The following is a 22,597-nucleotide window of genomic DNA, read 5'->3' as shown; positions in this document are numbered from 1 at the left end:
ACTTTTGCTGCCAGAGTGCCAGCCACACTGCCATTGTTTGTGACCACACTGACCACCAGTATAATATATATTGTGATTGTCTGCTTAGGACTCAGGAGTACTACTTGCAAGTTGCTGATAGTGTGACCAGTGACCTGACCACCAGTTTAATAATCACCACCAGTTTATGAGTTTAATATATATTATATATATATATATATAATTGTATATAATATATATATAATATTGTATACCACCTAGCACCTACCCGTGTTTTTTTTTTTTCTTTCTTCTTTATACATACTACTACAGTAGCTTACTGTAGCAGTCTGCGGTGCTGCTGAGCTGACAGTGTCCAGCAGGTCCGTCATCAGTCATTACATAATAAATATATAATATATACCTATCCGGCTGCAGTACTAGTGATATTATATATACATATATATATTGATTTCATCTCATTATCATCCAGTCTATATTATCAGCAGACACAGTACGTTAGTCCACGGCTGTAGCTACCTCTGTGTCGGCACTCGGCAGTCCATCCATAATTGTATACCACCTACCCGTGGTTGTTTTTTTTTTCTTTCTTCTTTATACATACTACTATAGTAGCTTACTGTAGCAGTCTGCGGTGCTGCTGAGCTGACAGTGTCCAGCAGGTCCGTCATCAGTCATTACATAATAAATATATATACCTGTCCGGCTGCAGTACTAGTGATATTATATATACATATATATTAATTTCATCTCATTATCATCCAGTCTATATTATCAGTAGACACAGTACGGTAGTCCACGGCTGTAGCTACCTCTGTGTCGGCACTCGGCAGTCCATCCATAAGTGTATACCACCTACCCGTGGTTGTTTTTTTTTTCTTTCTTCTTTATACATACTACTATAGTAGCTTACTGTAGCAGTCTGCGGTGCTGCTGAGCTGACAGTGTCCAGCAGGTCCGTCATCGGTCATTACATAATAAATATATATACCTGTCCGGCTGCAGTACTAGTGATATTATATATACATATATATTGATTTCATCTCATTATCATCCAGTCTATATTATCAGCAGACACAGTACGGTAGTCCACGGCTGTAGCTACCTCTGTGTCGGCACTCGGCAGTCCATCCATAATTGTATACCACCTACCCGTGGTTGTTTTTTTTTTCTTTCTTCTTTATACATACTACTATAGTAGCTTACTGTAGCAGTCTGCGGTGCTGCTGAGCTGACAGTGTCCAGCAGGTCCGTCATCAGTCATTACATAATAAATATATAATATATACCTGTCCGGCTGCAGTACTAGTGATATTATATATACATATATATTGATTTCATCTCATTATCATCCAGTCTATATTAGCAGCAGACACAGTACGGTAGTCCACGGCTGTAGCTACCTCTGTGTCGGCACTCGGCAGTCCATCCATAAGTATACTAGTATCCATCCATCTCCATTGTTTACCTGAGGTGCCTTTTAGTTGTGCCTATTAAAATATGGAGAACAAAAATGTTGAGGTTCCAAAATTAGGGAAAGATCAAGATCCACTTCCACCTCGTGCTGAAGCTGCTGCCACTAGTCATGGCCGAGACGATGAAATGCCAGCAACGTCGTCTGCCAAGGCTGATGCCCAATGTCATAGTACAGAGCATGTAAAATCCAAAACACCAAATATCAGTAAAAAAAGGACTCCAAAACCTAAAATAAAATTGTCGGAGGAGAAGCGTAAACTTGCCAATATGCCATTTACCACACGGAGTGGCAAGGAACGGCTGAGGCCCTGGCCTATGTTCATGGCTAGTGGTTCAGCTTCACATGAGGATGGAAGCACTCAGCCTCTCGCTAGAAAAATGAAAAGACTCAAGCTGGCAAAAGCACCGCAAAGAACTGTGCGTTCTTCGAAATCCCAAATCCACAAGGGGAGTCCAATTGTGTCGGTTGCGATGCCTGACCTTCCCAACACTGGACGTGAAGAGCATGCGCCTTCCACCATTTGCACGCCCCCTGCAAGTGCTGGAAGGAGCACCCGCAGTCCAGTTCCTGATAGTCAGATTGAAGATGTCAGTGTTGAAGTACACCAGGATGAGGAGGATATGGGTGTTGCTGGCGCTGGGGAGGAAATTGACCAGGAGGATTCTGATGGTGAGGTGGTTTGTTTAAGTCAGGCACCCGGGGAGACACCTGTTGTCCGTGGGAGGAATATGGCCATTGACATGCCTGGTGAAAATACCAAAAAAATCAGCTCTTCGGTGTGGAAGTATTTCAACAGAAATGCGGACAACAGGTGTCAAGCCGTGTGTTGCCTTTGTCAAGCTGTAATAAGTAGGGGTAAGGACGTTAACCACCTCGGAACATCCTCCCTTATACGTCACCTGCAGCGCATTCATAATAAGTCAGTGACAAGTTCAAAAACTTTGGGTGACAGCGGAAGCAGTCCACTGACCAGTAAATCCCTTCCTCTTGTAACCAAGCTCACACAAACCACCCCACCAACTCCCTCAGTGTCAATTTCCTCCTTACCCAGGAATGCCAAAAGTCCTGCAGGCCATGTCACTGGCAATTCTGACGAGTCCTCTCGTGCCTGAAATTCCTCCGATGCATCCTTGAGTGTAATGCCTACTGCTGCTGGCGCTGCTGTTGTTGCTGCTGGGAGTCGATCGTCATCCCAGAGGGGAAGTCGTAAGCCCACTTGTACTACTTCCAGTAAGCAATTGACTGTCCAACAGTCCTTTGCGAGGAAGATGAAATATCACAGCAAACATCCTGCTGCAAAGCGGATAACTGAGGCCTTGACAACTATGTTGGTGTTAGACGTGCGTCCGGTATCCGCCGTTAGTTCACAGGGAACTAGACAATTTATTGAGGCAGTGTGCCCCCGTTACCAAATACCATCTAGGTTCCACTTCTCTAGGCAGGCGATACCGAGAATGTACACGGACGTCAGAAAAAGACTCACCAGTGTCCTAAAAAATGCAGTTGTACCCAATGTCCACTTAACCACGGACATGTGGACAAGTGGAGCAGGGCAGGGTCAGGACTATATGACTGTGACAGCCCACTGGGTAGATGTATGGACTCCCGCCGCAAGAACAGCAGCGGCGGCACCAGTAGCAGCATCTCGCAAACGCCAACTCTTTCCTAGGCAGGCTACGCTTTGTATCACCGCTTTCCAGAATACGCACACAGCTGAAAACCTCTTACGGCAACTGAGGAAGATCATCGCGGAATGGCTTACCCCAATTGGACTCTCCTGTGGATTTGTGGAATCGGACAACGCCAGCAATATTGTGTGTGCATTAAATATGGGCAAATTCCAGCACGTCCCATGTTTTGCACATACTTTGAATTTGGTGGTGCAGAATTTTTTAAAAAACGACAGGGGTGTGCAAGAGATGCTGTCGGTGGCCAGAAGAATTGCGGGACACTTTCGGCGTACAGGCACCACGTACAGAAGACTGGAGCACCACCAAAAACAACTGAACCTGCCCTGCCATCATCTGAAGCAAGAAGTGGTAACGAGGTGGAATTCAACCCTCTATATGCTTCAGAGGTTGGAGGAGCAGCAAAAGGCCATTCAAGCCTATACAATTCAGCACGATATAGGAGGTGGAATGCACCTGTCTCAAGCGCAGTGGAGAATGATTTCAACATTGTGCAAGGTTCTGATGCCCTATGAACTTGCCACACGTGAAGTCAGTTCAGACACTGCCAGCCTGAGTCAGGTCATTCCCCTCATCAGGCTTTTGCAGAAGAAGCTGGAGACATTGAAGGAGGAGCTAACACGGAGCGATTCCGCTAGGCATGTGGGACTTGTGGATGGAGCCCTTAATTCGCTTAACAAGGATTCACGGGTGGTCAATCTGTTGAAATCAGAGCACTACATTTTGGCCACCATGCTCGATCCTAGATTTAAAGCCTACCTTGGATCTCTCTTTCCGGCAGACACAAGTCTGCTGGGGTTCAAAGACCTGCTGGTGAGAAAATTGTCAAGTCAAGCGGAACGCGACCTGTCAACATCTCCTCCTTCACATTCTCCCGCAACTGGGGGTGCGAGGAAAAGGCTCAGAATTCCGAGCCCACCCGCTGGCGGTGATGCAGGGCAGTCTGGAGCGACTGCTGATGCTGACATCTGGTCCGGACTGAAGGACCTGACAACGATTACGGACATGTCGTCTACTGTCACTGCATATGATTCTCTCACCATTGAAAGAATGGTGGAGGATTATATGAGTGACCGCATCCAAGTAGGCACGTCACACAGTCCGTACTTATACTGGCAGGAAAAAGAGGCAATTTGGAGGCCCTTGCACAAACTGGCTTTATTCTACCTAAGTTGCCCTCCCACAAGTGTGTACTCCGAAAGAGTGTTTAGTGCCGCCGCTCACCTTGTCAGCAATCGGCGTACGAGGTTACATCCAGAAAATGTGGAGAAGATGATGTTCATTAAAATTAATTATAATCAATTCCTCCGTGGAGACATTGACCAGCAGCAATTGCCTTCACAAAGTACACAGTGAGCTGAGATGGTGGATTCCAGTGGGGACGAATTGATAATCTGTGAGGAGGGGGATGTACACGGTGATATATCGGAGGATGATGATGAGGTGGACATCTTGCCTCTGTAGAGCCAGTTTGTGCAAGGAGAGATTAATTGCTTCTTTTTAGGTGGGGGTCCAAACCAACCCGTCATTTCAGTCACAGTCGTGTGGCAGACCCTGTCACTGAAATGATGGGTTGGTTAAAGTGTGCATGTCCTGTTTATACAACATAAGGGTGGGTGGGAGGGCCCAAGGACAATTCCATCTTGCACCTCTTTTTTCTTTCATTTTTGTTTGCGTCATGTGCTGTTTGGGGAGTGTTTTTTGGAAGGGCCATCCTACGTGACACTGCAGTGCCACTCCTAGATGGGCCCGGTGTTTGTGTCGGCCACTAGGGTCGCTTATCTTACTCACACAGCTACCTCATTGCGCCTCTTTTTTTCTTTGCGTCATGTGCTGTTTGGGGAGGGTTTTTTGGAAGGGCCATCCTGCGTGACACTGCAGTGCCACTCCTAGATGGGCCAGGTGTTTGTGTCGGCCACTAGGGTCGCTTATCTTACTCACACAGCTACCTCATTGCGCCTCTTTTTTTCTTTTTCTCTTTTTAGTACTGCAGCCGGATAGGTATATATTATATATTTATTATGTAATGACTGATGACGGACCTGCTGGACACTGTCAGCTCAGCAGCACCGCAGACTGCTACAGTAAGCTACTATAGTAGTATGTATAAAGAAGAAAGAAAAAAAAAAACATACTACTATAGTAGCTTACTGTAGCAGTCTGCGGTGCTGCTGAGCTGACAGTGTCCAGCAGGTCCGTCATCAGTCATTACATAATAAATATATATACCTGTCCGGCTGCAGTACTAGTGATATTATATATACATATATATTGATTTCATCTCATTATCATCCAGTCTATATTATCAGTAGACACAGTACGGTAGTCCACGGCTGTAGCTACCTCTGTGTCGGCACTCGGCAGTCCATCCATAAGTGTATACCACCTACCCGTGGTTGTTTTTTTTTCTTTCTTCTTTATACATACTACTATAGTAGCTTACTGTAGCAGTCTGCGGTGCTGCTGAGCTGACAGTGTCCAGCAGGTCCGTCATCGGTCATTACATAATAAATATATATACCTGTCCGGCTGCAGTACTAGTGATATTATATATACATATATATTGATTTCATCTCATTATCATCCAGTCTATATTATCAGCAGACACAGTACGGTAGTCCACGGCTGTAGCTACCTCTGTGTCGGCACTCGGCAGTCCATCCATAATTGTATACCACCTACCCGTGGTTGTTTTTTTTTTCTTTCTTCTTTATACATACTACTATAGTAGCTTACTGTAGCAGTCTGCGGTGCTGCTGAGCTGACAGTGTCCAGCAGGTCCGTCATCAGTCATTACATAATAAATATATAATATATACCTGTCCGGCTGCAGTACTAGTGATATTATATATACATATATATTGATTTCATCTCATTATCATCCAGTCTATATTAGCAGCAGACACAGTACGGTAGTCCACGGCTGTAGCTACCTCTGTGTCGGCACTCGGCAGTCCATCCATAAGTATACTAGTATCCATCCATCTCCATTGTTTACCTGAGGTGCCTTTTAGTTGTGCCTATTAAAATATGGAGAACAAAAATGTTGAGGTTCCAAAATTAGGGAAAGATCAAGATCCACTTCCACCTCGTGCTGAAGCTGCTGCCACTAGTCATGGCCGAGACGATGAAATGCCAGCAACGTCGTCTGCCAAGGCTGATGCCCAATGTCATAGTACAGAGCATGTAAAATCCAAAACACCAAATATCAGTAAAAAAAGGACTCCAAAACCTAAAATAAAATTGTCGGAGGAGAAGCGTAAACTTGCCAATATGCCATTTACCACACGGAGTGGCAAGGAACGGCTGAGGCCCTGGCCTATGTTCATGGCTAGTGGTTCAGCTTCACATGAGGATGGAAGCACTCAGCCTCTCGCTAGAAAAATGAAAAGACTCAAGCTGGCAAAAGCACCGCAAAGAACTGTGCGTTCTTCGAAATCCCAAATCCACAAGGGGAGTCCAATTGTGTCGGTTGCGATGCCTGACCTTCCCAACACTGGACGTGAAGAGCATGCGCCTTCCACCATTTGCACGCCCCCTGCAAGTGCTGGAAGGAGCACCCGCAGTCCAGTTCCTGATAGTCAGATTGAAGATGTCAGTGTTGAAGTACACCAGGATGAGGAGGATATGGGTGTTGCTGGCGCTGGGGAGGAAATTGACCAGGAGGATTCTGATGGTGAGGTGGTTTGTTTAAGTCAGGCACCCGGGGAGACACCTGTTGTCCGTGGGAGGAATATGGCCATTGACATGCCTGGTGAAAATACCAAAAAAATCAGCTCTTCGGTGTGGAAGTATTTCAACAGAAATGCGGACAACAGGTGTCAAGCCGTGTGTTGCCTTTGTCAAGCTGTAATAAGTAGGGGTAAGGACGTTAACCACCTCGGAACATCCTCCCTTATACGTCACCTGCAGCGCATTCATAATAAGTCAGTGACAAGTTCAAAAACTTTGGGTGACAGCGGAAGCAGTCCACTGACCAGTAAATCCCTTCCTCTTGTAACCAAGCTCACACAAACCACCCCACCAACTCCCTCAGTGTCAATTTCCTCCTTACCCAGGAATGCCAATAGTCCTGCAGGCCATGTCACTGGCAATTCTGACGAGTCCTCTCGTGCCTGAAATTCCTCCGATGCATCCTTGAGTGTAATGCCTACTGCTGCTGGCGCTGCTGTTGTTGCTGCTGGGAGTCGATCGTCATCCCAGAGGGGAAGTCGTAAGCCCACTTGTACTACTTCCAGTAAGCAATTGACTGTCCAACAGTCCTTTGCGAGGAAGATGAAATATCACAGCAAACATCCTGCTGCAAAGCGGATAACTGAGGCCTTGACAACTATGTTGGTGTTAGACGTGCGTCCGGTATCCGCCGTTAGTTCACAGGGAACTAGACAATTTATTGAGGCAGTGTGCCCCCGTTACCAAATACCATCTAGGTTCCACTTCTCTAGGCAGGCGATACCGAGAATGTACACGGACGTCAGAAAAAGACTCACCAGTGTCCTAAAAAATGCAGTTGTACCCAATGTCCACTTAACCACGGACATGTGGACAAGTGGAGCAGGGCAGGGTCAGGACTATATGACTGTGACAGCCCACTGGGTAGATGTATGGACTCCCGCCGCAAGAACAGCAGCGGCGGCACCAGTAGCAGCATCTCGCAAACGCCAACTCTTTCCTAGGCAGGCTACGCTTTGTATCACCACTTTCCAGAATACGCACACAGCTGAAAACCTCTTACGGCAACTGAGGAAGATCATCGCGGAATGGCTTACCCCAATTGGACTCTCCTGTGGATTTGTGGAATCGGACAACGCCAGCAATATTGTGTGTGCATTAAATATGGGCAAATTCCAGCACGTCCCATGTTTTGCACATACTTTGAATTTGGTGGTGCAGAATTTTTTAAAAAACGACAGGGGTGTGCAAGAGATGCTGTCGGTGGCCAGAAGAATTGCGGGACACTTTCGGCGTACAGGCACCACGTACAGAAGACTGGAGCACCACCAAAAACAACTGAACCTGCCCTGCCATCATCTGAAGCAAGAAGTGGTAACGAGGTGGAATTCAACCCTCTATATGCTTCAGAGGTTGGAGGAGCAGCAAAAGGCCATTCAAGCCTATACAATTCAGCACGATATAGGAGGTGGAATGCACCTGTCTCAAGCGCAGTGGAGAATGATTTCAACATTGTGCAAGGTTCTGATGCCCTATGAACTTGCCACACGTGAAGTCAGTTCAGACACTGCCAGCCTGAGTCAGGTCATTCCCCTCATCAGGCTTTTGCAGAAGAAGCTGGAGACATTGAAGGAGGAGCTAACACGGAGCGATTCCGCTAGGCATGTGGGACTTGTGGATGGAGCCCTTAATTCGCTTAACAAGGATTCACGGGTGGTCAATCTGTTGAAATCAGAGCACTACATTTTGGCCACCATGCTCGATCCTAGATTTAAAGCCTACCTTGGATCTCTCTTTCCGGCAGACACAAGTCTGCTGGGGTTCAAAGACCTGCTGGTGAGAAAATTGTCAAGTCAAGCGGAACGCGACCTGTCAACATCTCCTCCTTCACATTCTCCCGCAACTGGGGGTGCGAGGAAAAGGCTCAGAATTCCGAGCCCACCCGCTGGCGGTGATGCAGGGCAGTCTGGAGCGACTGCTGATGCTGACATCTGGTCCGGACTGAAGGACCTGACAACGATTACGGACATGTCGTCTACTGTCACTGCATATGATTCTCTCACCATTGAAAGAATGGTGGAGGATTATATGAGTGACCGCATCCAAGTAGGCACGTCACACAGTCCGTACTTATACTGGCAGGAAAAAGAGGCAATTTGGAGGCCCTTGCACAAACTGGCTTTATTCTACCTAAGTTGCCCTCCCACAAGTGTGTACTCCGAAAGAGTGTTTAGTGCCGCCGCTCACCTTGTCAGCAATCGGCGTACGAGGTTACATCCAGAAAATGTGGAGAAGATGATGTTCATTAAAATTAATTATAATCAATTCCTCCGTGGAGACATTGACCAGCAGCAATTGCCTTCACAAAGTACACAGTGAGCTGAGATGGTGGATTCCAGTGGGGACGAATTGATAATCTGTGAGGAGGGGGATGTACACGGTGATATATCGGAGGATGATGATGAGGTGGACATCTTGCCTCTGTAGAGCCAGTTTGTGCAAGGAGAGATTAATTGCTTCTTTTTAGGTGGGGGTCCAAACCAACCCGTCATTTCAGTCACAGTCGTGTGGCAGACCCTGTCACTGAAATGATGGGTTGGTTAAAGTGTGCATGTCCTGTTTATACAACATAAGGGTGGGTGGGAGGGCCCAAGGACAATTCCATCTTGCACCTCTTTTTTCTTTCATTTTTATTTGCGTCATGTGCTGTTTGGGGAGTGTTTTTTGGAAGGGCCATCCTACGTGACACTGCAGTGCCACTCCTAGATGGGCCAGGTGTTTGTGTCGGCCACTAGGGTCGCTTATCTTACTCACACAGCTACCTCATTGCGCCTCTTTTTTTCTTTGCGTCATGTGCTGTTTGGGGAGGGTTTTTTGGAAGGGACATCCTGCGTGACACTGCAGTGCCACTCCTAGATGGGCCCGGTGTTTGTGTCGGCCACTAGGGTCGCTTATCTTACTCACACAGCTACCTCATTGCGCCTCTTTTTTTCTTTGCGTCATGTGCTGTTTGGGGAGGGTTTTTTGGAAGGGCCATCCTGCGTGACACTGCAGTGCCACTCCTAGATGGGCCAGGTGTTTGTGTCGGCCACTAGGGTCGCTTATCTTACTCACACAGCTACCTCATTGCGCCTCTTTTTTTCTTTGCGTCATGTGCTGTTTGGGGAGGGTTTTTTGGATGGGACATCCTGCGTGACACTGCAGTGCCACTCCTAGATGGGCCCGGTGTTTGTGTCGGCCACTAGGGTCGCTTATCTTACTCACACAGCTACCTCATTGCGCCTCTTTTTTTCTTTGCGTCATGTGCTGTTTGGGGAGGGTTTTTTGGAAGGGACATCCTGCGTGACACTGCAGTGCCACTCCTAGATGGGCCCGGTGTTTGTGTCGGCCACTAGGGTCGCTTATCTTACTCACACAGCTACCTCATTGCGCCTCTTTTTTTCTTTGCATCATGTGCTGTTTGGGGAGGGTTTTTTGGAAGGGCCATCCTGCGTGACACTGCAGTGCCACTCCTAGATGGGCCAGGTGTTTGTGTCGGCCACTAGGGTCGCTTAGCTTAGTCATCCAGCGACCTCGGTGCAAATTTTAGGACTAAAAATAATATTGTGAGGTGTGAGGTATTCAGAATAGACTGAAAATGAGTGGAAATTATGGTTTTTGAGGTTAATAATACTTTGGGATCAAAATGACCCCCAAATTCTATGATTTAAGCTGTTTTTTAGTGTTTTTTGAAAAAAACACCAGAATCCAAAACACACCCGAATCCGACAAAAAAATTCGGTGAGGTTTTGCCAAAACGCGGTCGAACCCAAAACGCGGCCGCGGAACCGAACCCAAAACCAAAACACAAAACCCGAAAAATTTCAAGTGCACATCTCTAGTATGTTCTTCCTACCTACAAAACATAATATACTTTTTAAATCTTCCTAATATTGGTTTATATCAGTTTCCTCCCCTTGTTTCCTCCCTATTAGGTAGAAACTTCTATCCAGGATCATCAGGATCCCTTTAAGGAACCACTAAGAAAGCTCTTATTAGGAGCCAGTATTAGAGATTTTTTTTATTATTCCTATATCCAAGGTATGCCTTGATATTCCCATTAAGAAACTCCCTAAGTAGTTGTAAAACACACTGATCAACGTATTTTTCATTCACAATTTTAGGTTGTGATTCTCCACATATAAATCCATTAATGGCAAGCAAGCCTGTTTTTTATATTCGGTAGGTACTTACCTTTTCTGTAAATTCTCATACCATTTATATTCTTTGCTTCTCAAATTTTGGACAACAGTCCTTTTAATTAAATATTTTCATTTTACTTTTATTCATACCCAAACAAGTTACCCCTGATGAAGTCGATAAGACGAAACACGTTGGAGTGTCATCAGGAGTTTCCAGCTTAGTTTGTGAAGATACTCCCTCTCGAGCTCGCACCTTGATAAAGGTGAGGGAGTATCTAGAGTTAAGACCACACAAAAAACACACTGGTTGTCCTTTACTGGCATTATTATTATTATTATTATTATTATTATTATTATTATTATTATTATTATTATTATTTTGAAAATATATCTCTGTAAACATTGCATGATGATTTTTATGTAAAAATTGCATTTGTCTAAATGCATGTTATTAAAACAATGTTTTACTAATTGACCTTGGGCCTCTTGTTTGGGTGACTATCTTGGTGAGGGGTGTCCGTTACAGGTTCCCAGACATACATCTTCTCCAGTACTCAATTCTTACCTACGGAAACAACACTGGAAGAATCTTTGTAGATACATTTTTATTTAGCGCACTTGGGAAATTGTTTTTATATATATATATATATATATATTTTTTTTTATTTTTATTTTTTTTCCTCAAGTTGTGAACGTGTGACCCCCTGGGCTAGACATCTATCGGGAATAGTAACAAGTTAAATGATGTTTAGTTAGGGTGACCATATTATACCTTTTACCTGGGACGCTCATGAATTACACAGGTTCTGTGGCTGGCTGACTTCAAGCTTACATTTCAGCTGGTTTTAATCAGACACAGACAGAACTTGTGTAATCTATGAGCGCCCCAGGTAAAAGGGATAATATGGTCACCCTAGTTTAGTTATGCTAACCCAGGGGGTCCCATGTTCTGGACTTGAATATATATATTATAGTAATGCACACAAACTTTATTTCCTTCATGATGAATGGCTGCATATTTGGGTTCAAGACGGAGGGTCTGCAAACCAGTTTCACACACACACACACACACACACACACACACACACACGCACACAAATTGTGTACTAGGCCTTTAGATTTTTTTCTGCTGGGCCTGCACAATGCCCAGAGTCTGCCCCTACAGCAGGAGTGCAGGTAGTACCTGAGCTACTGCTGCTTTATGAGGGGCAAGGGGAGGAGGCACACACACAGCAGGAACCACCAGGGTGGCTACACTGACCAGAGGGAGAAGGCCCCACTCTGTTAGACCCGAGCCCCCGAAGGCTTAATCCGGCCCTGCCCCTGTGGGCAAGTTTGACCCTGATCTTGTAGAGTATAATATATGTAGAACGGTGATAGGTAGTGTACATTATAGATACCATTCCTGAAGCAGTGATCAGTGCCTCTGCTCAGTGGTCAGCAATCCAGCTTTACTAGGTCTTCTCAATAAATCCCTAATTCCAGGGTTCCGTAGAGGCCGTAACATTAAAGATATCGTAGTACATAATGATATCACTGGCTTTGTAGTCAATCCATGGACACACTTCTTGTCCAGAAAACCAGGGAATTTTAAGTGCATTAATTGCACTACTTGCCAATACCTAGAGACAGGTGCCTTCTTTTCACATCCACGTTCGGGCAGAAGGTTTAAAATAAATTACCCCTTAACATGTTCTAGGACTCACGTAGTGTATTACATCAAATGCCCGTGCGGTTTACTATATGTGGGCAAAACAATTCGATGTTTCAAAGAAAGGATTGCTGCCCACAGATCTAGCATTAGAAAGGCCATTGAGAGTGTAGAGACAAGTACCAGCACTAAAACAAAAATGAATGATCAGCCAGTTGCTAGGCATTTTCGTGATTTTCATCACAATAAAGCCACACTAAGGTACAAGATGATATATTGGGTACCACCTTCTAAAAGAGGAGGGAACAGGGACAATCTGTTATTACGCCTAGAGACAAAATGGATCTATAAGCTTCAAACCCTGTATCCTTTTGGGCTGAATGAGCAATTGTCCTATACTTGCTTTTTGGGATCTTAGGATATGCCTTGGTTCCTGCATATTAGCAATTGGTGTTGGGGTACGTAATCGATTACATTAGCATTACACATGTATGCTTAGCACGTAGCTATATCTGTCCATGTGTAATCCATATTAATTCATAAATTGTGGCTGATACATGGTTTCAATCTAAAGAAACCATGCCGTGTAACTTATACTGTCCGTATTCTGTTCTTGTATCATGCAGCCTTGTAACTATGGTGACGGGTAAACACTTGAGGAACGCCCAGGCCCCCCGCCCGGCTCGGCCAGCTGGTGACGCGGGCATGAGGTCACTTCCGGCGACGCCAGCGGCACAGCGACGGGATGCGGCCTGGGCTTACAGTGCACCTGGGTGAGGTATTTAAAGGTATGTCATTTGTATTGTCTTTATATGTCCTGACGAAGGAGATTAAAGGTCTCTGAAACGTAGACCACGCATTTCTAAACCTTTGTAGTTCCTGAGTGCCGTTTTTCTCCTTTATATATATATATATATATATATATATATATATGTATATATATATATATATATATATATATAAAAAGGAAAGACGAGGCGGCACTCAGAGGCTTGTAACTACAATCATATATTAGTGCAGATGGTGCAAATCATATCAACGTTTCGGGGACCTAGTCCCCTTCTTCAGGATAACACAAGTGCCAAACAGTGAAGATTTAAATAGACAAAACACTTACCCCCTGACCCCACTCACTCCACAGCTGCAGCGTGTCTGTGTGGCCGCCCCTTCATGGCTTCCGCCCGGCTGTGGGTCTCAGCGGGACCGGAAGTGACGTCACGGGTGCGAGCCGCGTTGCCATGGCTACCGCTCATACTCACCGCCCAGCTGTCGCTCCCTGGCCGCGTCGCTCGAGTTACCTCCAGTGCGTCTCCAGATCCCGCGAGATCACTGACCCTGGCTGGGAAGACCTTGGTGTTGCCATGGTCAGGCTGCAATCTGTGTGACAAATTACATATAAACAAAACAATGACTGAAGTGATGCTTAAGATGACGTATAGCCGTCAATGGTACAACAATATAAAGTGCTAGTGCTAAAAACAATTTAAAAACATCGGAAGGTGCACACAGAAAAATTTACATAAAACAGCCCCTTTTGTTATTATAACAAAGGACTGCTGACTGTAATGAAAAATCATACCGGGCAACAAATATCTGACTGCTTACTCTGAAGTAGATACCTTCTGCTGAACACATTTTTTCTCAGATAATAATATAGGCAGAAATCGCCCCAGACTTGCCTCTCATTGTGTGCGGCATCATTGTGTCAGGGCTGAACTAACCTCACAGAAAGTTAATTAATCCTAAATTCTCATTCAACCCCCCAGGTTTCAAAGTGTTGAGCCTATGGATCCACATGGACTCCAGCTGTAGTAGTTTGCGACCTCGATTACCCCCCCGTATGGACTCGGGGACGTGATCAATGATACGGTGTTTAAACGGGGCCATGGAATGTCTAAAGGTTACGAAGTGCTTGGCCACAGGTTGATCTCCACTGCCAGATGCCAGAGCATTTCGAATGGCCAATCTGTGCTGTGCCATTCTGATTTTGAACTGGCACTCTGTTTTGCCGATGTAATATAGCCCACATGGGCAGATAATGGCATAAACAACAAACTTTGTGCAACATGTGAGGGGCCACTGTATCTTAAATGACTTGCCTGAAAAAGGATGGGCTATCGTGGTCCCTGGTGACATGTGGGAACAAGTGGTGCAACCGGTGCACTTAAAGCAACCGTTGCGCCTGGTGAGGAAATGTGTGGGGTTTACTCTCAATTTTGCCATGTCAGTTTTCACTAATATGTCCCTGATGCTTTTTCCTTTTTTATAACTGGGCATAATGCGTTTATCATGTAGCATCTTTAACTCCGGGTCTGATGTTACCATAGGCCACAGCTGCTTTACTTGCCGTTGCCTTTCCCTGCTTGTCACATCATACTCACAAACCCACGGGATAATTTGGGACATATCCTTGGACTGTTTGGATTTCACTAAACCGTCTCTCTGTGTTGTCTCTGCTTTCTGGCGAGCTGATCGTATTAGTGACCGAGGATAGCCTCTGGCCAAAAATCTGTCCTCCATTTCTCTCAACTGACATGCCCTTATTGAATCACTGTTGTTGGCCCTACACACCCGCAAAAACTGGGAGTATGGAAGGCCTCTCACAGTGGATCTGGGATGGAAGCTGTCGTATCGCAAGATGGTGTTGCGATCAGTAGGTTTTCTGTAGAGACATGTCAGGATTTTCCCCTCCTGAATTTTAATTGAAATGTCTAAAAAACAAATCTCAACTGGACTACTGGTCATGGTTAGTTTGGCTGGATGTTCTGACTGATTATGTGAATCGATGAGTGCGCCCAATTCCTGTATCTCACCTCACCAAAAAATCAGCACATCATCTATATATCTATAATAAATGAACAATCTGTCGGCAATGATCCTGTTGGATAAAAATAATTCACGTTCAGTCTCCCACATAAAGGCATTGGCGAACGAGGGTGCCACGGAAGACCCCATGGCACACCCCGTTCGCTGCCTGTAGAACCTCCCATCAAAAATGAAAAAATTGTGTGTTAACGTAAAACACAATAACTCAAGAAAAAACTCAATTTCAGGCCCAATATACAGTGCATTCCCCACTATCAAGTGCCTCACAGCCTGCAGACCTTGCTGATGAGGAATGCAGGTGTACAGGCTGGTAACGTCCACCGAGGCCAAAGCCACATCGGTGGGGACATTTTCAAAAGTGCTAAGTGTCTGTAATAAAGTGCTGGAGTCTTTTAAATATGTGCAAATACCCTGAATGCAAGGCTGCAGGTAAGTGTCCAGAAAGATGGCCACCGGCTCACACAGAGACCCACGGGCAGATATAATGGGTCTGCCCGGGGGTCTCTGTGCGTCCTTGTGGACCTTAGGAATGGTATTGAATATAGGAACCACCGGTTTATCTGGCAACAACTTGTGAAACATGTCTGTTGAAATGAGGTCTTCTGATTTTGCCTTTTCCAGCAGTGCTGTCAGTTCTGCTTTGTACTCTGTTGATGGATCTTTGTCCAAAATACAATATGTCTCGCTATCGGCAAGTAACCTCAGGCACTCCATTGTGTAATCAGTGGTGTTCTGGACCACTATCGATCCGCCTTTATGACGCGTTGGGCGTGGCCTGTGGAGCTGGTGACAGACTGTCATTACCTGGTCTTGGTCCCGGTGAAAGAACGAATAATTACCCGTGATTCCTAACAAAGAGACGGAGGATCGGATATGGGAGAGAGCGGTTCCGGGGCTCGATTGCTATATGGAGGACGGAACGCACCATTTTAAACTGAGATGTATGTGAGCATTTGTTTTTAATAAATGGAATTGTAAACCTTTTACTTACACCTGCGCCCTCCATTCTTCTTTCGTTACATGTGCATTGGAATTAGTGGCTCTAATTCCTAAACGGAGGAAGCGGCAGCATACATCATATAAAAAACGGGACACAGGACTTTCAAAAAATCTGCTGGATACGTTAAAAGGAAAGTGTGTCTAATGCGCAGCTCTTTTATAGACATGTATGTATGTATATGTATATATATATATATATATATATATATATATATATATATTTATTTAGTGAAGAGCGGGTTCGGTTCCTCGGGATCCAAACCCCCCCGAACTTCACCCATTTTACACGGTCCCGAGGCAGACTCGAATCCTCCCGCCTTGCTCGGTTAACCCGAGCGCGCCCGAACGTCATCATCCCGCTGTCGGAATCTCACGAGATTCGTATTCTATATAAGGAGCCGCGCGTCGCCGCCATTTTCACTCGTGCATTGGAGATGATTGGGAGAGGACGTGCAGCGTTCTCTCAGTTTCTGTGTTCAGTGTGCTGCAAATATCTGTGCTCAGTGTGCTGCAAATATCTGTGCTCAGTGTGCTGAAAATATCTATGTTCTCTGCCTGAAAAACGCTCCATATCTGTGCTGCATTGTAGTATATACTATAGTAGGAGGACAGTGCAGAATTTTGCTGACCAGTGACAACCAGTATTATATAGCAGTACGGTACAGTAGTCCAGTGCTCTACCTACCTCTGTGTCGTCAAGTATACTATCCATCCATACCTGTGCTGTATTTTAGTTGTGCACAGTATATATAGTATGAGGACAGTGCAGAATTTTGCTGACCACCAGTATATAATATATAGCAGTACGGTACAGTAGTCCACGGCTCTACCTACCTCTGTGTCGTCAAGTATACTATCCATCCATATCTGTGGTGCATTTTAGTTGTGCGCAGTATATATAGTAGGAGGACAGTGCAGAATTTTGCTGACCACCAGTATATAATGTATAGCAGTACGGTACAGTAGTCCACGGCTCTACCTACCTCTGTGTCATCAAGTATACTATCCATCCATACCTGTGGTGCATTTTAGTTGTGCGCAGTATATATAGTAGGAGGACAGTGCAGAATTTTGCTGACCACCAGTATATAATATATAGCAGTACGGTACGGTAGTCCACGGCTCTACCTACCTCTGTGTCATCAAGTATACTATCCATCCATACCTGTGGTGCATTTTAGTAGTGCGCAGTTTATATAGTAGGAGGACAGTGCATAATTTTGCTGACCACCAGTATATAATATATAGCAGTACGGTACAGTAGGCGACTGTTCTAGCTACCTCTTTGTCATCAAGTATACTATCCATCCAGACCTGTGGTGCATTTTAGTTGTGCGCTGTATATATAGTAGGAGGACAATGCAGAATTTTGCTGACCACCAGTATATAATATATAGCAGTACGGTACAGTAGGCCACTGCTCTACCTACCTCTGTGTCGTCAAGTAGTTGTGCGCAGTATATATAGTAGGAGGACAGTGCAGAATTTTACTGACCACCAGTATATAATATATAGCAGTATGGTACGGCAGTCCACTGTTCTACCTCTGTGTCGTCAAGTATACTACAAAAGTTCAGTAAAATGACCCAAAAATCAAAATTAAAAGCGTCTGATGAGAAGCGTAAACTTGCCAATATGCCATTTACGACACAGAGTGGCAAGGAACGGCTGAGGCCCTGGCCTATGTTCATGGCTAGTGGTTCAGATTCACATGAGGATGGAAGCACTCATCCTCTCGCTAGAAAACTGCAGTGCCACTCCTAGATGGACCAGGTGTTTGTGTCGGCCACTTGTGTCGCTTAGCTTAGTCACACAGCTACCTCATTGCACCTCTTTTTTTCTTTGCATCATGTGTTGTTTGGGGACTATTTTTTAAATCTGCCATCCTGCGTGACACTGCAGTGCCACTCCTAGATGGGCCAGGTGTTTGTGTCGGCCACTTGGGTCGCTTAGCTTAGCCATCCAGCGACCTTGTTGCACCTCTTTTTTTTCTTTGCATCATGTGCTCTTTGGGGACTATTTTTTTTAAATCTGCCATCCTGTCTGACACTGCAGTGCCACTCCTAGATGGGCCAGGTGTTTGTGTCGGCCAATTGGGTCGCTTAGCTTAGCCATCCAGCGACCTCGGTGAAAATTTTAGGACTAAAAGTAATATTGTGAGGTGTGAGGTGTTCAGAATAGACTGGAAATGAGTGGAAATTATGGTTATTGAGGTTAATAATACTATGGGATCAAAATGACCCCCAAATTCTATGATTTAAGCTGTTTTTGAGGGTTTTTTGTAAAAAAACATCCGAATCCAAAACATACCCAAATCTGACAAAAAAAATGTCAGGGGGGTTTTGCCAAAACGCTTCCGAATCCAAAACACGGCCGCGGAACCGAATCCAAAACCAAAACCCGATAAATTTCCGGTGCACATCACTAGTTTACAATCTCGAATCCAGAATATTTGCACGCTATAGATGTTAACGTGCCAATGGTGGGCTGTTCCTTTTTTGCCAGGGAGTCAAATCCCAGCCCATTAAAAATTAAGGCTTTGGGTGCTTGATCCTAAACCCCCTGGCCTATTATTGTCTTCTAGGAACCCCACTAAACTCATTGAGAACAGGGAAACAGAAAAATATCCACACACCATCTGCAATGATGTGTGTGGATTCCTTGTATGTTTTATCCACCACAGCGGGTGACAGAAATCGGAAAATCACAAAAAGGATAAGTAGCTGGGATTTAGTGGTCTGGGATTCGACTCCCTGGCAAAAAAGGAACGGCCCACCATTTGCACGTTAACATCTATAGCGTGCAAATATTCTGGATTCGAGATTGTAAACATTCATGTTTTGTCATTGGTCCAGTTGGATTTTTCCAACATTATAAAGTACAGTTTATATACAAAAAATATAAGATGCTCATAACCTCCTTCGATGAATCTATTGACTTAGTGTCTTATGAGTTGAATATAAATCCACACCTATCATGTAAGCTGGATCTATTGGTATGTGGGTTTGTCTACTGGGGACACAAAATGTATCATCTGAGATTCGCTAAGAGAATAGTAGGAGGCAATCTGCACTAAGGGAACCAGAATATATTAGGCATCTATTAATATATGTCTACTAATCTTCCAATCTCCTATATACTTGTTGAATTTTGAAATACAGTATTTTTGGATTGGGAATATCTAGGTTATTATGAATGGGAACCCTGTAAAATCAGTTTTGCCCAAAGCTATCTCTCTGTTTTGGACCTTTCCAAAGCTATTTTTCTGGCTTGGACCAAATCAATACGGCCATATCTATAGAAGATAATCTTTTCTCTCCTTTTAATGTGACCCTGATAAATGGTGAACAATTTTTTTGCTCATTAATCCAATACCTATCACATCTTTACATATACTAGAAGTCTTAAGGCAATTCCTTTTATTCAGAATAAAAACCATCATTTGATACTAATACATAATTCATGGAGGAGATATTTTACTGTAGGTTAGTACTCACTTGTACACATAGGGAATACCAAACTATTATTTGCACAAGCATAAATTATATCAAACTTCAGTGTTGTTAGGTCGACCAAAGTTTTTTGTTCACATTTTTTTCACTTTTATTTTTGGTTTTTTTCACATCTTGTCACATTTTTCCACTACCAACATATTTTCACTATTAATATTCTATCACTTCATATACAAATTATATGTAATTTATTCCGGCTGCACAAGAACCCATGCAAATATATAAAGCACCATTGGATATTAGTATTGTGTGTTCACTTTACTTTATTTTGAATCAATTATGGGGATACCCCTAATCGGGATAACCTATTTTGAATTCCATAATATCACGGTTACAGAGCACGTCACGTTGGATCTCACTGATTTTCACAGATTAATTAATTCTTGTTTTATTTATGCTCTTTTCTTACATTTATATTATTTTATTTTATTCATCTAATCTTATACTTGGGACAACCTTTTAACTCCTATCATTTAATGAATATAATAGTGCCAAGATACGGTATTACAAATACCGATTTAATTACATCAGTATCACTATCGTGGGGATTATAAGTAATAAACAAACAATTCTCAGGTATTTACAATTGTAACAACCAATTCTTATGCATCTTTGAAAAGTAACGTAATGGAGTAATAGAGATATATGTACACATGAACATTAGTATTGTTTGGGTACCAATCAATTGGTTAGAATTACCATGTGACTCATAATTAGCTATGCGTTCCACTAGGTTGAGACCACGAGTGCTGTGCGGTTCATTGAATCCACACAGCTGTGATATGAAACACATGATAGATAGCCAGATCATGATAAGATGGAGGTCTTGTTAAAACTATTCCGAATTGGGCAATTGGGATTGCCTCGTTAATGCATCTGCGAAACGTGCACGGCTGCGTTTCTGAGCGGTGCTGACAAGCCCGCTCACACTGATCACTGTGTCTAACATGCTCAAATACTAGAAATGTACATATAATGTGTTGGATTACTGTTATGTAGGGATACTACGATTGCTAAAGGTATTAGTAAACGACCTCTATATGAATTGCCAAAGGTGTTAGGAAATAACCTTTATTTGAACAGCCGCCGGTTAAACTAAATACAGGGAACACGGAGCACCGGCTGCCAGTTCAGCAAAACACAGGGAACACGGATCCCTGAGCGGCATACAATTAGAATAGACAGCAGCGAGCAGCCATCAGTGGGCACGTTTGAAAATATAAATTTTAATATATCAATAATGTTTGAAATAATCAATACAAGGGTGGATACGCATGATGTCCCATAACACGGTATAACAAAGAATCTTTTTGCTTAAGCCGCTAATGTGTACATAAACACTACGGTCCAATATCGCTGCCCACACTGCAATCATTTCAACACTGGAAACATTATAAATCACTCCACAATAACATCAGAACTGTGAGATGTACTAGCAATTATTTGGCTCATTCATTATCATTAATTTGGATGAGTGCAATCCATGTGGAATTATAGGCGGCAAGATACTGTATAGAATAGGCATGCCTGACATAATAGGTGCTATCATATTACGAGGGTGGGTATGTCCACCAGTAGTGGTAATATAACAACGACATTACCTTCAAGGGATTAGAATTTAAATGTGCAACGATATAGAAGCTTTTCCAACCTTTAGCTCCTATGCGTTCTGCAGCATCTTAAACTGATGAGAGTATAGCAATAGAGGCTATTTAATTTGGTAATACGTAGTGGTGAGTGGGTAAGATACCTTTCTAACATTTCTAATATTTAGCTAAACATATTGTAAGTCGACCCAACTGGGGGTGATAATTTTTAACACCAAACACAGTTAAATATCTGGTGGGATATAGTAGATAAGCTACTGAGTGAGCTAGAGAAACTATTATCCACAAACTGTGTATAACAACATGTTGATTGATTGAAGGGGATTCAAGTGCGGCAAGTAGCCGTGGATATTCATAACAACAACCCCTGGTCTTAACTAGTTCCATCCGTTACTGAACTAAACAGAAAGGACTAATCTGTACAAAAGACTGGACCCAAATTACAAACAGAGGCTGGAACAGTTTATTATTCAGAGGTCACTGTCAACGGAGTCATGCTGCATGTTGTGCCTAGACCTGTAAAATAGACCTGACCTTGCTGCATATAGAATAATTAACAGCGTACATATCAGGGTCACATGTCGACAGAGTCCATTAAAGTAACCACTAATATATGGGTGTTTATGCTGATCAATCCTAAAAAGGAAGATCCAATTCTCCCCATAGTCAAGCTGCTAAACAAGTTTATGACTCTTTGAATCGTGAGCCCTTTCCCATGACATTTGATATATGCAAAAGGATCAATTGTGTTCAGTTAATATCAGGGCTCATTGCTCACCTCTTGGTGCCTATGTTACATTTGGCTACTTACCCTTGTCATTAGTTTCATATTCGCTGATGTTTATTCTACATGTAATACATAACAGCTAACAATTTGCACAATTCCAGTGATATTTAAGTAATGCAAATAAAAATGAGCAAAATCAGAGATTTAGCACAGTGAGTCAGTTTTTAATGAATATTCAGTACACGATTTATTCACTTATAGTACACAATTTATTTAAG

At 43.7% G+C, this 22,597-nt stretch overlaps 1 protein-coding gene across 5 annotated transcripts in view; it reads left to right on the top strand.

Moving 5' to 3' along the window:
• Positions 1–22,597, top strand: part of LOC134949265 (cytochrome P450 2A13-like) — a 94,266-nt gene that overhangs the window by 1,258 nt on the left and 70,411 nt on the right. The gene's annotated exons all lie outside the window — the stretch shown is intronic.

The sequence above is a fragment of the Pseudophryne corroboree genome, chromosome 8 (genome assembly GCF_028390025.1).
Source record: "Pseudophryne corroboree isolate aPseCor3 chromosome 8, aPseCor3.hap2, whole genome shotgun sequence".
Lineage (NCBI taxonomy): Eukaryota > Metazoa > Chordata > Amphibia > Anura > Myobatrachidae > Pseudophryne > Pseudophryne corroboree.
The sequence above is the reverse complement of the archived record's forward strand: the minus strand, read 5'-3'. Positions and strand labels throughout refer to the sequence as shown.